This window comes from Macrobrachium rosenbergii, chromosome 25 (assembly GCF_040412425.1).
Source record: "Macrobrachium rosenbergii isolate ZJJX-2024 chromosome 25, ASM4041242v1, whole genome shotgun sequence".
In the NCBI taxonomy this organism is placed as follows: Eukaryota; Metazoa; Arthropoda; class Malacostraca; order Decapoda; family Palaemonidae; genus Macrobrachium; species Macrobrachium rosenbergii.
Window position 1 is genome coordinate 8,195,876 of NC_089765.1, and position 17,500 is coordinate 8,213,375.

The window sequence follows — 17,500 nt, forward strand, 5'->3', positions numbered from 1 at the left end:
AGAAGAAGAAGAGGAAGAAGAAGGAGAAGAAGGAATATTTAGAGTTATTAAATTCGAAATGGGTTTTTGGTGGGTGCAAAGCGGCATTAAGCGGCTCACCAGAGCATGGAGAAGCGTAATGGAAGTGACGGATGATGATTGTGGCTGAAATGGAAGGGAGATCGCCGTGAATTCATATGTAGTTGCAGTGAACTCTTATGGCCTGGTATGAAAGTGACAATATGTATATATTATATTATATATGTATATATATATACTTTATATATATTATGTTTATATATATATATATATATATATGTTGTATGTATGTATGTATGTGTATATATGTATAACTGATTCACTAAGATATGGAATGTGATGAATGTATAAATAGAGGCAAATGCCACGAACGTAAAATGGAATAACTTTACTTCGGAAGAGAATTGCAGATTCCTCCACAGTTCTTAAATTCGTTTTTTTTTTTACAGTTACACTGCAACATCATTTTCAGTGCCATTGTAACCAAAGGTCTGTCTGTCTATCACGTCTAGTCTAGGCCGAGTTGCATAAGACCTCAGGGAGAAGAATCTCGACAAGAGGCCGTAGGATCGTTTCCTTAAGCAGTCTGTAATGATTGCAGTCATAAAACTAGCCTTTAGCCCATTACTCAAATATAACCGTATCATAAGTGTTCAATAGCGGCGTTGATAACGAAATAATTTCTTAGGAAAACGTCTGGAGTGACATTATAGTCTCCATTCTACTGCATTTTAAATTTCACCGTAAGGCAAATGGGAAAAGAAATTTAAAGGCATTTCTAGAACAGGCTTGAAAATTACAGATTTTATACTCTTTAAGAAAAAAATCCTAAAGGTTTGACAACAGCCAAATGCAAAATAAATGAGTAAATATAAGGAAGTCCACAAATTGTAACTGAAAATCGTAAGTAGAAGTCTGCACATAAAAGGTCTGTCATGGTCCCTTTTAAACAGTTTTATTCAAGAGCCTGCAAAGCCTACAGTATTATCAGTTGGAATGTACAATTGGATTTACTAATTGAAGAGGATGTTAACACAGCGAAACAAATTTAGAAACAAAGGCTCCTCAACTAATAGGACTTGAATCACCATGTTTACGAATCAGATTTTCTGTGACAGACCTCAAGTTATTACAGTGTCTTTGAGGAATGCAGTTGGGGCACCACACTCGGCTACAGGTGAAGATGCCAAAGAAGCCGTGACCTAGATAGTAAGCTGGTAAGTGGCCAATACTTTTAACGCGAATCAAAACCTCCATTAAAACCCAGGTTGAAAAATGTTATAGGTCTTAGATAAACGCACGACTAACTAAATTATTATTATTATTCAGAAGATGAACCCTGTTCATATGGAACAAGCCCACCACGGGTGCCACTGACTTGAAATTCAAGCTTCCAAAGAATATTATGGTGTTCATTCGAAAGAAGTAGCAGGAGGTAAAGGAAAACACAGAAAGAGGAGATCAATTATTAGAAAAACTGGTAAATTGAAAAATAAATAAAAATGAAAGTAATTGAATTGACAAGTTAGCTGAAAAATTTTGAAGACGTGGATTAATGCTCTGATTCCCAACACGGTAGTAGCGCCGGAGTCAGGAGCAAGAATAATGCCCAAAAATCAAGTCTCTTAGCCACAGGAATACCAAAAGTATTAAAATCAAGTCTTTTAGCTGCAGGAATTCCAAAGATATTTTACTGTCCAGCAGTGGTTCTGCTGTCATGTAAAATTCTAGCTCCAGTTTTATAATTATGATTAGGTATAAGTTTTACTTTGGAGGTAAAACTGAAAACCGTATGGGATTTGAACGATACTAGATAAGTGATTGGGTAAGGTGTAAGTCAGTTGCTTGAACTTAACCGTATCCCATACATCATGGTGAGCTTAGGTACTCCACGCTGTCTGTAATTGCTATTACTGATCATGTTAATTAGCAGGGATATGATTGTTATAATTTGCATCGGATGACGTTCAACCACGAGCCCCAGACACTTTAGTCTTCTGGAGCTTGTCGTCCCATTTGTCTTGTGTCAGATATTCTTTTCATGGACTCTTTTTGGAAAGTTTTCTCGGATTGTATTTTTCAAGTGGGCATCAAGGTGGAACCCTGGCCCAAAGCAGCTAACGAGCAAGACGGCGAAGAGAAGGTCCCTATCATAATACCCGGTATCCATGGAATTGTTCTTGGCCCATTATGAGGTTATGAATGGGATGCCCCCGTAAAATACGATCATTAGGAGGCATTCATTATTCGGTGTGTATACGCACTGACCACCCCTCTCTATACGAAGCGTGGGCACTGAATACGCATGCGTCCATTCGACGGATCTGTCTGATTTAGTGGAGGGGCAAAGGAGGAGACCCTAGGGAATGAAAATTGTCTCGGAAGACAATGAGCTTCTGACCCGGCCGATCGTAACGTAAACGCATGTCTCATTCGAACAAAACATTCCTTTCGCTGGTCGTTATGCGTATTACAGATTAAATTAGATCCAGCAAAAGTTAACAATGTTCCCCCATGAAATACGGTTACACTCGGAGACAGCAGACAATGGTTGCAATTTTGCCTTTGCATTGTATTAGTTGTTATTTTTTTTGGCGACGGTGCCCCCGCTGAATCTCTCTTTGAGATGGTCGACGGGAAACCTCCCATCGAGTTTTTTGTTTTTTTCTTTTCTTCTTAATGGTAACAGGAAAGGTTCAGAGATTTACAGCTTTTAAAAGCAATATTACCCGAGTTATCAGGGATACTGTTTGACTGTAATTCAAATGTGTACACATTCATAACCGGACATTTCTAAGAGGACATAAACTTTCTAAGAAAGTTGCCCCAGAATAGAAAGCCTAAATATGAAAACAAAGAAATCCAGGTTAGAGGGCCAATCAGATGAAAATGAAAGTTATAAATAGAAAGGAATTAACGAAGGAGTAGATATAAAGACGTAGATAAATAAACCACAGCTGAAGAAGAAATGGGAAAAATTAAATTACGATTACAGTCCTCAAATTAACAATTATCTGTATCCATAATACTGTCAGGAAGATTTTTCCATAGTGTCAAGAGAATAAAATATATCTTCGGCCGGATAGTTGAAATCTTGGCATCGCGACAGAATGTCCGTTTTTACGGTCTGCAAAGCAGAATAGCTTGCATTGATTCTGGAGGTAGTATCTTGAGTTCCCTGGTGAAGTGAAGGTATCTTCCGGTTGCCCCTTAGAGGGGTAGTGCACTGTAGACTTGACTAAAGGGTGTTTGCAGGGCCCCTCCGGCCCGAAGTTGCACCCACTTTGTAGCCTTTTACTTTGCCTCCATTCCCGTTCCTTGCTTCAGTCTTGCCTTCAACCTCTCAATCTATTACTTCCGTATGCAACTGTTCCACTTTTAGATCCTCGTACTTCTTTTCTTAATTTTCTGGATCTTTTTATCTTCCTGTTCAACCATGCCAACTTCCTCTTTTCACTGTCTTCAGCTATAAAGGGCTGAAAGAGCACCAATGCTTGGCTGAACAGCCTAAGTCTCATAAAGTCAAATCATCTTATGATCTGTGGTGGTTGGTCAGAGTCCAGGGGTCTGCACCAGGCTTCCTACTCCACTTCACACCATGCCACACATGCCCTTTGGGCAAGGGTCCGTGTTGGCACGTGGTCGGCTTAATCTGAACCAACCAGCCAGACAGTGGTCTCAACCGTGACTTCAGACCGTGGTTGGTAGAGTTAAATAGTTGGTAAGAATTAAATATCTTCTGTTGACATTTTTTCAGCAGGGACAATCATCCGGGCATCGATGTCACTTCTTGTGCGATTAGAATCGCCTACTCATCATCATATTCGTGTGACCAGTTACAGTCATCGAGAGCTATCTGTTCCTCTTATAACTAATGAATCGACGAGAACGTCCTGATTGTGATAGTGATTTTCAAAGTAATGTAAGTCGGACAAATCAGACTTCAGAGTCACAAGCACTAAGAGATTTCACTTTCGGTTTTAATGTGGTTTCGAGCCTCCAGTCCTCTGTATGAACAGATAGGTCTATCAAAATCACCCACTTCTTCCCATAGTTTTCATATAATTCAGAACCTTGGAACTTTCAATGTAACTTCCACCTGAGGGACCTCGGCCATCTACAGTATACCCCGTAGTGGGGTAGTGCCGTCAGTGCACCTCACACGGTGCACTGTAGGCATTACTAAAGGCTCCTTGCAGTGTCCCTTCGACCCCCTAGCTGTAGCCCCTTTCATTCCTTTTACTTTAACTCCGTTCAAAGTCTCTTTCTTCCATCTTACTTTCCACCCTCTTAACAATTATTGTTTCATAATGCATATGCGAGGTTTTCCTCCTGTTACACCTTTCAAACCTGCGTTACTCTCAATTTCCTTATCAGCGCTGAATGACCCCATAGGTCCCAGCGCTTGGCCTTTGGCCAAAATTGTAAGTTTCCCTTCCATTTGGAGTGTAACTACCCAGATTTAACGGTGCTTTCTAAGCAGCTGCACTGCTAAATTCTTATAATCGTCACTCAGATATCCCTGTTTAGTAGAACATTCCAGTTCTAATTGTGATATCTAGTCCAGTCAAAACATTTAATTTTTCTTTGGCACACGTTAACCACGAAAATGTTTTCATTGTGATTCCCAGACAGGCAAGATTTCTGGAAAGTTTTCTTTTTAATTTTCATTCCCGAATCATTTAGAATCATCAAGTTTTTCAAAGTGAGGTTCAGCACAGTTGACACTGCTTCAGATTAGTGGGAACGATTGTTTATGACCTGAAGACTAGGGACGTAGAAACTCGTAGTACATAATTTTTCGCAAGCAAGCAGTGCGATTCTTTGAACCAGCGAGACTCATCTAGCTATCGGTATGGTTTTTAGATTAATCCCATCTGGCCCTGCCTACTCCCCGTTTTGATTTAAAGTTGGATCCGGTCTTGAAAACCAGGTGATTCAGGTAGTGACAGTGGTATCCACTTCCGAACTTGGAATTCTCTTCCTTCGCTCTTGTTCCCCTTAGAATAATGGATTAATTGGGATTCTCTGCCTTCGCTCTTTTTCTCCTTGGTTACGCCATATAATTTACAAGCAATTAATATTGCTTGTAAATTATATGGCGTAACCAACTAGGCTCACTGACGACTGTCCGAAATCATTTAAACTTTCCCTTTGTAAAGCTTGTTTTGCCATCACTTAAGAATCGCGGTTGCATTTTTTTTTTTATTTTACCCGTAGTTTACTTCGATATCCATGTATTAAAAATGAGAGAGAGAGAGAGAGAGAGAGAGAGAGAGAGAGAGAGAGAGAGAGAGAGAGAGAGAGAGAGGTTGAGTTTGACTGATTTACTGTAAATCATGTGGCGTTACAACTAACGGGGTCATTGACGCCGAGTGAGAGCATGAATGATTGACAGTGGAGATTGGTGTAGAAGTATGTCAATCAGGAAAGTTATCAGAAATCTCAGTACATCGTGATAACTTCATATGGAGAATCCTGGTCAGACTATGAGAAATATGTAACCAAGTGAGGAAGACAGCTTATAAATGAATGTTTTGCTTTCTCAACATCATTAGCATTTTTTGGTAAGCAAAGACATTTATTGGTCAAAGGCAATTATGGGAATCTACATTATATCACAAAAAAAAATGTCGATTGCGCATGACTAGATATTGCCAGAGTCATTTGGACATCCATAATCGGATCGAAGAGCATTTAAACTGTATACGATACTCACTCCAGAATCACTGGAGCGAGAAGTACTGTAATGACATTCGTAAATGTAAAAGGAATGTACAATAAAGGTAGACTTATTTTAGCAAATAAGCCACTTGCGCGTTCAAAGTTTTAAGTGTTGTATGAATTTCGTACGCTGAAATGTTCTTTTCTAATTTTTTGTCTTGAAATATTGATTTTGAGACATATGCTAAAGTACTTTGATGCAACGCTAGCATTGCTTTGTGAAAGCATGATCAAACATGCACTACTGTATGTAAGGTTTCAGAGCTTTGCTATTAACATTCCCATAAGCGTTTGATTAAAAAAAAAAAAAATAACTAAACACTGTCGGAGATATCGGTCACTGGCTACCGTTGCAATCTCGGCCTCAATGTCATAGCCTTTAGCCCTCCTAATTACCCTTTAATGTAGCTTTCATCTGATTTATGCATCCAAAGATAGCGGAAGAAAAGAGGTCTTCCGTATCGCAGGTGGGAGGATCTCTAAGTGATTTATAAATACACTCGGAGTGCCGTCACTGAATGCAAAACAGAACAGGCGCAGGGCGAGAGCTAATCACAGACAGGTTCGCTATTAAGAATTTTCGATGCACTTTAGATAGAGATCGACTTATTAAGAAGTTGGCTACTTATCGGAGACTCTTAAAACTACCTCATTTATATCCCGGTATATTGCAAATATTCTATTGGGGTCGGTCGCGGCGTCCCCAGTGGCTTGTTCTCGTGGCCCCGTTAATTTTCGTTCCGTTTGTTCGTGTGTGTGTGTGTGTGTTTTTTGTACAAACTTTCACTGGGATAGTAATGCACATCCCCAATTATTTTTCTTTATCTGTTTCTTTTTAATTTTAAAAAAAAGTTAATAATTACTTTTAAATATTTGCGTTCCTCTTTATCAATAAGCTAAATATAAGTTAGAAAACAGCAATAATCTATACAAGAATTCGTGATTCTGGTTTTATCAGTATTTCTATGAATGTCTCCGCATGGTTTTTTTTTTATTTATCAACATTCAAATTATGCCTGTACTGTATCTTGGCTTGGTAAATAAATATAACCTCATGTACAGATTGTCTATAATTTTTCCATTTCTCAGAACAGGCAGGAGGTTATAAAGTCACTGTCGAGAAGCAATTAAAAGCAATTGTAGGCAGTTCTTGTACGAAGCCTCTCGATGGAGGCACGCAAGTTATCTCGGCGCTGCTTGAAAGCACCCAGTTACTACTTTATTGCTTTTGCCTCTTTCAGATTTCATCATCGTTCCTTGGTCATATTACTGCGGTGCTTAGAGACGCCCATGGAGAGTTAAATTTAAAAGGTCTTTTTGCGCCGGTCGGCGATTTGGTTCTTGTGAAGAAAGGTCAGAGTTTGTGAAACACATCCGGTCATGTGGATTCCATTTGGACTCTGTCGGGATGATGCCGTTAATGTAACTTCGGTTCTCTTGTTCTGAATGGAATGAAGAATGTTTTATGAATATGAACAAATAACGTCTGTCAACTAAATTTTAAGAGAAGCATTTAAATTTTTTTTTTTACCAGGTATATCTTTGTAATTCTCTTGTTTGATATTTGTTTGGTATGAATCGGTGAAGCAAGTAATTTATAATTGGCTTGAAGAGTCCATCAGCTCTTAAATATTTTTTTATAATATTTTTTTATATAATTTCTACGCTTTTCACGGTCTCCTTTGGTTAAAAAGAACAAACTCAGTTTGATTTAATGTAGATTATTGTTTTATATAATTATAACCAGTAAGTTAACCACATTAGGATACCTTTGGAGACGCTATGTCTGACAGAAATATCTGAAATGAAGTACTGCTACGGACCATCAGGTGGTGTTTTGTTTTTCATATGATGAGACAAAAAAAATGTGTTAATGTGGTCTGTAGGCAGTGCTACATAATATCATGTTTCTGAAGGGATTTTTGATAATTTTTTTTGCTTATTTTTTATACTTCTACTGACTGTGTCAATGATTAGTTCGGACTCACAGAAATATGCATTTCTAATTGGAAAGTTGATTGGTTCTTGTATTTTAATTTCATAACAGCCTTACAAGAGGTTTTCTGTTTAATGTTTTCGCATAAAGATTTAGCATTTTATGCAACAAATATATACAGTAAAAATATAATATATATATATATATATATATATATATATATATATATATATATATATAAATATATATATATATATATATGTATGGGTATATGTAGGCCAGTATTGTTGTGTGTATGTGTTTATACTATATATACTGTGTGTATATATATATATATATATATATATATATATATATATATATATATATATATATATATATATATATATATATATATATATATATATATATATCATCGATATACGAATACCTTACGGTCGTTACCTCTTTTTTGTTACTGTAGATTATCAAAAAGTTTGAAGATTTATACTTCCTGCTGTAGTGTGCAGTTCTTGAATAACTATTAGTGGTAGTTTTTAGAGAAGTCATCATTTTTGTCCACTTCATGCTTGAAATAAAGTCAAGAAGCTTCTTTTGATTCAAACCTTAGTAGAAAAACACTTTGTAGAGCCGTCCAAACCCACAGCCCTCGGCTTGTAGTCATTCTTGGACTCCACTTACAAATAACATTCAATCCGATATGGCCAGTCTGGACAGAAATATTAATGAATCAAGTAATTGAAGTTAATGAGACGCAAAAGCATCGCGTTTGCACATACAGAAGCCCTGATAACGCCGGAGTGCTAATTTAGAATCTCCTAATAAATAATAAAGTCGCGGAGGAAGAATATAGTAGTTGAAAGGCTTTGGAAGTCGTCGTAGAATGCAATCATAACAACTGACTGCTGCTGCTGAATATAAAAGAGTAACAGAGGAAATCCGTCCTGTGCGGAGGAGCACTCTTCCATGTGGTATGTGACCTTTCTCTCTCTCTCTCTCTCTCTCTCTCTCTCTCTCTCTCTCTCTCTCTCTCTCTCTCTCTGTCCCGGAGGAGATCTGCGTCTCCTGATATTCATAATTTATGCCGGGAGTGATTCTTCCTTCAGGTTGGAGGTCAGTCGCCGCTATGCAGCGGATAGTCACATTAGGATAGGTACCGGACAGATGGGATTGGGAGATATATTAAATAGCCGCCAGATTTATGGATTAGTGAGCCAGGTGAAACGGGAATGAATGCGCTTAAACAGCATGGCTGCGTAGCGGAGGTTTGATATGTTCAAGCAGATAGAAGGATTATAAGAAGCATTACTAAAGGTCTGGGAGCTTTTTCTTTTTTCCTATTTTTTTTTATGAGTGAATGAACGCGAGTATTCCCAGACTTAATTTTGATGGTGATCTAGACAGGGATCGTACTTGCATTATGTGAGGGTTTTTGCATGCTTGAGAGAGAGAGAGAGAGAGAGAGAGAGAGAGAGAGAGAGAGAGAGAGAGAGAGAGAGGAAAATTAAGCGCACATCAGGGGTAAGTGATCTTTGCATTGCATATTTTTCTCCTAGATGCTTTTGCCAATTCAACACCCTTTTTTCATTGCGAGTGATTATAAGTACTGTACTTAGTTGGAAGAATGTTTTATCTCCTCTTAGATTAATACTATTTTTATGCAGGATATTCGGTTCTTTATAAATGCTAATTATGAAATTTCCATTCTCATTGTATATCACATTGTATGTTGGTTATGAAGACTCCGCCAAATGGATTCATCTCGAATTATTTCCAGAGCGAACTAAAAATATTGCTTTATTGATTGATTTTAAGGGTCTCCAACAAGTGTTAATATACCGCCCAATCATCTCAGAACATAATTTGAACCTCTTACCATTTCAAGTTTGTCGAAGAAGGTATGGTCAAATTAAGCTTATGGTCTTCCATAATCTCTCGCGTAAGTGTACTTTTGAAGTGATGTAGTGAAGACATCTTGCAAATAAGCAGTGGGAATCTGTTACCATGTCGACACATCAGCTTCTTGCTAGCAATAGTAACGGACACCGTCAGCTATATTTCTTCTTTGGTAAATGGAGAACTTAGGAAATAAAACATTTTCTCTGGCATAACTAGATTTGTAAATGGAAAACTTCAGAAATAGAACATTTTCTCTCTGGCATAGCTAGATTTGTAAATGGAGAACTTCAGAAATAGAACATTGCCTCTCTGCCAAACTAGATTTGCATTTTAGAACATTTTCTCTGGCATAACTAGATTTGTAAATGGAGAACTTCAGAAATAGAACATTTTCTCTCTGGCATAACTAGATTTGTAAATTGAAAACTTCAGAAATAGAACATTTTCTCTCTGGCATAACTAGGTTTGCAAATGGAGAACTTCAGAGATAGAACATTTTCTCTCTGGCATAATTAGATTGGTAAAATTCGTATTCAGAAGTCACTCATATCCTAAGAGTTATATAATTTTACGACAAATGCAAATGGCTTCATGAATTTCGGTACACATCACGGCAAAATAATATTGTTTCTTGATTAACACTACCTTGTCATTTTGATAAACGCGCTTATTGTGGCGTGTTTACATGTTTAGCCACTTTGTTTCACAGGCAGCGTTGCCAGCAATTTCTTGTTTGCTAAATTTAAGCCAGCTTTATCACGCAGTGGAAGTAAAGCGTCAGTTTTATGATCACTTTGCACCGAGTTAATAAAATAGTGCTGAAAGAAGAGGGAGAATGTCTCGAATATTATAGTAAGAGTGAATATTTTTAAAGCTTTTGTTCCAGAAAATATAAAATTCCCTGGGTGAATTCGAAACTAAATTAGTCATATACATAAAACATAAAAGCAAAATGGATAGGGTTCATGCTCTTTGATCAAAATATTGCCAGGCAAAAAGAACGTAGCGTCCGAGAGAAATACAGTTAATTTAGTTGGTTCAGTGTGTATGCTTTCAGAGAGCATTTGTTTGCGAGAGATAACGTTCTTATGGGAAGTTTAAAACATTGCTCGTGCCAGAAGCTCTTGATCAGTAGAGACAAGACTTGCTAAATTAGTTCGAATCGCTGTCCTTGTCAAAGGTGTTTCGTCAAGAGAGACGGAAATCAGATAAGTTGAATAATTGCTACAACCAAAAGCACTTTTGAGAACTTGTGAATGGAGATAGCTCCTAACACAAGTCCCTCGTAGGGGGCTAGTACCGTCAGTGCACCTCATGCGGTGCACTGTAGGCATTACTTAGGGCTCTTTGCAGCGTCCCCTCGGCCCCTAGTTGCAACCCCTGTCATTCCTTTTACTGTACCTCCGTTCACATTCTCTTTCTTCCATCTTACTTTCCACCATCTCCTAATAATTGTTTCATTGTGCAACTTTCAAACCTTTCTATTCTCAAGTTCCCTTTCAGCGGTGAAAGACCTCTACGTCTCAGCGTTTGGCCTTAGAACAAAATTCTTTATTTCATTCCTCTCCAAACACAAGTCAAAATCAAGTTGTGGGATACTGTGTGAATGAATACAATACTTGCGCTCGCTTGTATTACTTATATATATTATATAAATTATCTGATGCTTGCATAATTTCATAATTACTTTTATGGAAATTATATACAAGGTAATATAGCAGGTTTTCAGTATTTGTGCTTGAGTTTATAGCTTGGTCCGTGCTGGTTGTGATACGTGTTTGTCGTTTGGTGGTGGAAAATTTTCTTTGGCTCCCAAATTTTCATGGTGTTTCTAACATAATTTACAAGAAAAAATTTTTCTTCTGTTTGATCGCGTTAGAATCCTTTACCGAAGAAATATTTTTTTAATGTACCATCCTGAGATGGAATAGCGACACCAGTTCAGCGGGTCATGTTATAGGCAACCTGGGTGGCAACGAGAGAGAGAGAGAGAGAGAGAGAGAGAGAGAGAGAGAGAGAGAGAGAGAGAGAGAGAGAGCGGAAAGGTATTGAAGACAGCTCCAGCTATATGTTACTCAAAGACGCCCATGCGCTGTAGCGCACATCAATGGGAGAGTCATACCTAATGCGATTTTGTCAATAAAGTATAGAACTCGATTGAAACTTTGGTCAACCGCCGATATATATGTGAAGTTTCGAGTGCTCGATTCAAGGCTCCGACGTCGGCTCAGTGCCGCATATTTACTGCTCGGCTCATTTATTACTAGATTACACAAGACTTACAACGGGGAGGTGGGATGGGTGCTGTTGGCACCTGCGCAAAGAAATCCGGGATGTATTCGGCTGAAAAGATATGCTGGTACTGCAACAAGAGTTCTCATGTTTGCAGTTTGGTCCGTACACAGTCGCCTCCCCGAAATCAGTAACGGGAACGTGCTGTAATGCTTGGTCGTGATTTAATTGTAATTAGCGTAACCATACCGTCCAGTAAATAAATAAATAAATAAATAACGGTAATAGAACTGACAGAAGTACCATATTTGCAGTTTGGTCCGTACACAGACCGCCCCGAAATCAGCAATGAGAATGTGCTGTGTCGTGATTTATTTGTAATTAGTGTACCCATACCATCCCCCCAAAAAATGGATAAATAAATAAAAAAAAATAAAAAAAAAAATAACGATAACTTCTCGTAACTTCAATTGGCCAGCTGTGAGAGAATCTGGTTTCAGTGTGGAGGACGGCATTGTTAACCTTAGACTGTCGTTGTTAAACACAGAAAAGTTAAATAAACGAATGCATATAACGCTTTATAAAATTTGTTTTGGAACGTTTTTGGTGAATAAATGGATGTCGAAGGAATCAAAAACTTCTTTGTCATTTTACAGGTCATAATGTCCAGCAGAATGTGTTCTCGATGTTTCTTCCTATTGTATTTTTATGTAAGTTTGTCCTTTAATCTTATATTAAATAGTTAAGTCTAGGACATCATAGATTTTTTACAACTTTGCATTTTCACAAAGTTCTAACCTTGTGTCATTTCCTTTCAGGTATGTAAAATATGCTTTGACAGTTGATTACATCTCAGGGGTAAGTTTTGAAGACTTTAGTTCTCTCTCTCTCTCTCTCTCTCTCTCTCTCTCTCTCTCTCTCTCTCTCTCTCTCTCTGAATATTTTGATTCTGAATGATTTTTACCCATATCGACAGCCATATTTCATGTAATAGTATGCCAGGCAAAGTAGTATATGGAAATGAATACCGAGTGAATGATCGTATGAACTGTAGAGGGTATGTGATGTGAAGATGAGAATTGATGCAATGGATCGCTTTGAGTTGCTGTTGTATCAGAGATTATGCCGAAGCAGGTGCCTCTGACGGTCATCGCTTAGCCTTGGAGATGTTGATGTCAGTAGGGGGTCTGATGTCAGGCCAGTTGGGAGTTTGAACTCCTGATGAACTGGGCTTCTGGTATGAGTATTGCCATGTTTTTTTTTCTATATATAAGATGGTTTTATTTGATTTATCCTGCGCTTTTTTTAATCATCGTTGCCGTCTTAGACTTTCAGTAATACATGAGCATTAAAATATTACATCTCAGTGTTTATTGAGAGGTGTTATAACACTTAAATGTAAATTCAGACCAGAGGGAACAAAATATAAGCAGCCATTTTAACGTCCGCCCACCAATTTATTGACCTTTTATTTTTAAACTGTTGCTGTGTATTGAGATCCTTTTTCCCATAAAGACATATCCATTATATTTGAATGCACAAAGAAATCCTGCACTGGAGAACTGTAACTGATTATGCATCATAAATCCTATACTGATTATGTATCATAAATCCTAGCGCTTACATCCTCATAGAAATATTTTGTGTAGGCCTAGAAGAGCTGCTGTTCGGCACTGGAAATGATTTAGTCAGATTTATTAACCTATTGTGACCGAAAACGCAGTGTTGGTCACACTTTCATATATAGGTAAGTTTATGATTATAGAATTGCATGTCACAAGAGTTTCCAGGTGTGTTATAGTTATCTAGGAAATTTTCAACCTGAACTGAATTCCATATCACCAACCTTAGTGTGGTTTGTTTTTCACCTATTCCTTTGATGAATGTATTGCTACACCTGCGTAAATCATTGATTGGTAATTGGCTATATCTGGATCAGTTATGGTTAAGGATATTCTCTCTCTCTCTCTCTCTCTCTCTCTCTCTCTCTCTCTCTCTCTCTCTCTCTCTCTCTCTCTCTCTCTCTGTTTATTACCACTGACTTCAAGGAAGATGATAAATCCTTCAATGGTTTAATATATCTAGACAAGTTTGAATGTTTTCGTTGCACAGGTCTTAAAATTGGGGAGGAAAAATGATTCCCTCATTATTTATATATAGCTTTTAATTCATTCTGTAGTTAGGGTTCATTTAGAATTTCTAATCTTTTAGTTTTTTTATTGTAATGCCATCCTTGTTGATATTCCTGCCTAATAGGTTTCATCAGATGCAACTGGAACTGTGTGCAGGTAAATTCTTTAGCTTCATCACCTACTGCCAGACTTATTTACATGTACTTTTAACGGCGATGCTTGTTTGACAAGTGAGGGTACAGTGGCTCATGATGTCATCACGTCCATTAAGTAATCTTTTAAATCGGCAATCAGAGATTAATCTTTTTATTATTCCTTAATTTCTTTGTTGTAGCGTTGCTTTCAGCTTTGTTATCTCCTCTTTTTCATAGTTTAGTTTTGAAGATTTCATCTGGTCACATTTTAGCCAAAGTCCAATATTACCGTCAAGATTTTATGATGACCAGTAAGCATCAAGAAATATCTATGCATTCGGGGCTGTCATGCATAAAAAAAATTCCGTTACTAAGATGATGTCCTCAAATTCGTTCTGGGATTGAGTATTTTGCTAATGCCCATGCCCGATGGCGCGGCATTCGCTTCATTGCAGCAACTTTGTCAGTTCCCGGGAATGTTGTTATCTAGATGATATCGCATAGTCTTCTGGGGCCTTCAGGTCTGTCGTAAGACATGATCTGAAGGGCATCGAGCTTTTTCATTTTGGAAATTGTCACTTCTCGCTGATGCTTTGGAAACCTGTCAGGAACTCCTGTTATTTTTGGAATTCTTATCGGCGTACTTTATAATGCAACTGCTGCTTCGAGCTCAAAGGAAATTTGAGTCACCCACGCCAATATTTCTGTTTACGACATACGAGAACGACTTAGTTTTACTGAAAGTGAAGTCTGTTATTTTATTTTTATAAGAAAGTGACTTTGAAGTCTGTTGTTTTATATTTATAAGACAGTGACTGATTCACATTGTAACATCACATCACCGACACATCACGTCGCATCAAAGTAAGTGAGAATTTCTTACATGTAATCAAATGGACTTGCTCTCGCCATCACGTCACGTCACCATCAAGCACACGGCATCCACCGTCACATCACGACACGTTTTCTTGGAAAGAGTATTTTGACGTGACATGACGTGACGGTGCTTATGCAAGTTTCTTACCGCCAAATCTGTGAGTCGCTGAGGTTGGGCACGAACTGAACGGGATTGTGATGGATAGTGTGAATACAAGCCACGGTGATGGTACTGTGACGTGACGTTATGTGTCGGTGACGTGATGGTATAATGTGAATCAGCCTTTACTAGACCATGGGATGGAAACGTTTTGATTTCAAACGTGACTTCGTCGATGCTGCCTGCTTAGGAAAAGGTGTCGGTATGTCATCTTTTCTGCGTGGGCACTTGACCTGCTCAAGTACCCACAGATATATCAGGGTAGCATTGCCAGGGACCTTAAAGCATGTGACCTTCCTGTTGCTGTGCAGGCTAATTTAGTCGTATAATTTGTCATTCATGTCTTGAACGCTTTATGCGTTATTAAACTTATCCTTCCCAGAAACCAGAACTGCGGATTCAATTTAGTAAATACCACCACTGTTCCTCCTGTAATTCCTTTTAGCATGGTGATTTTGAGTACTGAAATGCAGTATCATCCCTCTGTGCCCTAGTCATTCTGCGTGCAAAACTATGCAAGATGCTTAAGGATGAACATTCTTGATTTTGTGTGTGTGTGTGTCAAAAAGGTCGTGCTTTGGTAAAGTGATAATTTTTTAATGTGTCGCGAAGTGGGTCTGAGTTATTGGCGAAGTTTGATTTAGACGTCATTTCTCTCTCTCTCTCTCTCTCTCTCTCTCTCTCTCTCTCTCTCTCTCTCTCTCTCTCTCTCTCTCTCTCTCTCTCTCTCTCTCTAGGTGGCAGTTTTCGGGTTCGAATTATTCATAAATTCATGAAATTCTTGGTATTCACTTATATATTATCGTATGTCCTGTTTCCTTTACTCTCTGATGGCCCTCTAGAGCTGTAGGATCAGTATTTGGATACACAGACCTATCTAAGCTTATCCTTATTATTTTTATTTTCATCAGTTTCATTGCTAATGTGTATTATTATTATTATTATTATTATTATTATTATTATTATTATTATTATTATTATTATTATTATTATTATTATTATTATTATTATTATCATCACGGGTTTTTGGTAGACAGATCAAAATTTTACGACTTCAAAATTTTATGACTTCAAAATTTTCAATTTTTAAAACCAAGGCTCGTATTTCTGGTGGTAATAAAGTTATAATGAACGAAAATCCTTGTTGTAGCTTTTTGAAGCGTAAGATTCAATATTTCAGACATACTTGTTTGCTTCGGTGATTTGTGCATGTTCCCTGATGGCTTAATAGGCTTTTCTTTAGCCTGCGAAGGAAAGAATGCTTACAGAATTTGCCCTTCACAGAATCTGGCAAACCTCTGGGAAATGCTAATAATCCAAGCCTGAGATGTAATTGATCGTTTTATGGGAAGCTAAAGTCGTGCTTGACTTGTTTATTGTTAAGTTATAGGATTTTTACATTTTGAACTGTCTTTTAATTTAGAGGAGGGAGGTGAGGTGTTGCCGCAGTCAGAGAGAGAGAGAGAGAGAGAGAGAGAGAGAGAGAGAGAGAGAGAGAGGGAAGCACTTAGTGGAAAGCACGTCTTCCACGTTCATCAGGATGGGCTTTAAATTAAGTGCCCGCTAGAGGGTGCTTATCACTGATCATTAGAGATTGAGGACCATGCTATTGACTGTCGGGGCCTTTAAGCGCGATCTTTACCGTCGGCCTGCAAGATGCACGACGATGTTGATGGCACGGCACGTCGCTGATGCCCTTGATCCTAACTGTTTAGGCGAAGAGGCTGACGTTCATCAATGCCAATTAGGAGGTTCTTGCTTGAGTCTCCTTGTCAAATGAGTTTGGTCAGAGCTTCTTGTGCCAAGGTGGTCCTCTCTCTCTCTCTCTCTCTCTCTCTCTCTCTCTCTCTCTCTCTCTTTTTCCACCGTCCCTCTCCAGCGTATTTGTCTCCGAGACAGGGGTCACCCTCTCGGGGGAATGTCATCGTGAGATATGCATCCGCGGGTTCCAGCGTGAGAACCAAGCACTAGCTTCTTTTGGTTTTTCATATAATAAAGAATTGGGTTTAGGTTTTATGTATTAAGTATTTTCTTCATTTAAATACCGTATATGTGTACAAGTTCGTGAAATCTAGGTTCCATGTGAATGGAATATAATGAAAATAAAACGGTATGAACATTGTTTTGATCCGTCTTGAGAACATGGAAAGGTGTATTGTTCTGCATAGTAAACAAGGATTTAATTGAAACACTTCTTGAGGGAAATGACATAGTTTTTCAGTATCAGCATTTATATAATGTGAGTCTTTTATGCTTTTGTAAATCTTGTGATATATATTTGCATACTTCTTGTCTTTGGATTGGAAGGCCGAAGCATAATGGCGCGTTAATTTTTTTTTTTTTTTGGTAAATGCTTACGTACTGAAGAATGCGTGTGTGTAAACGTCTG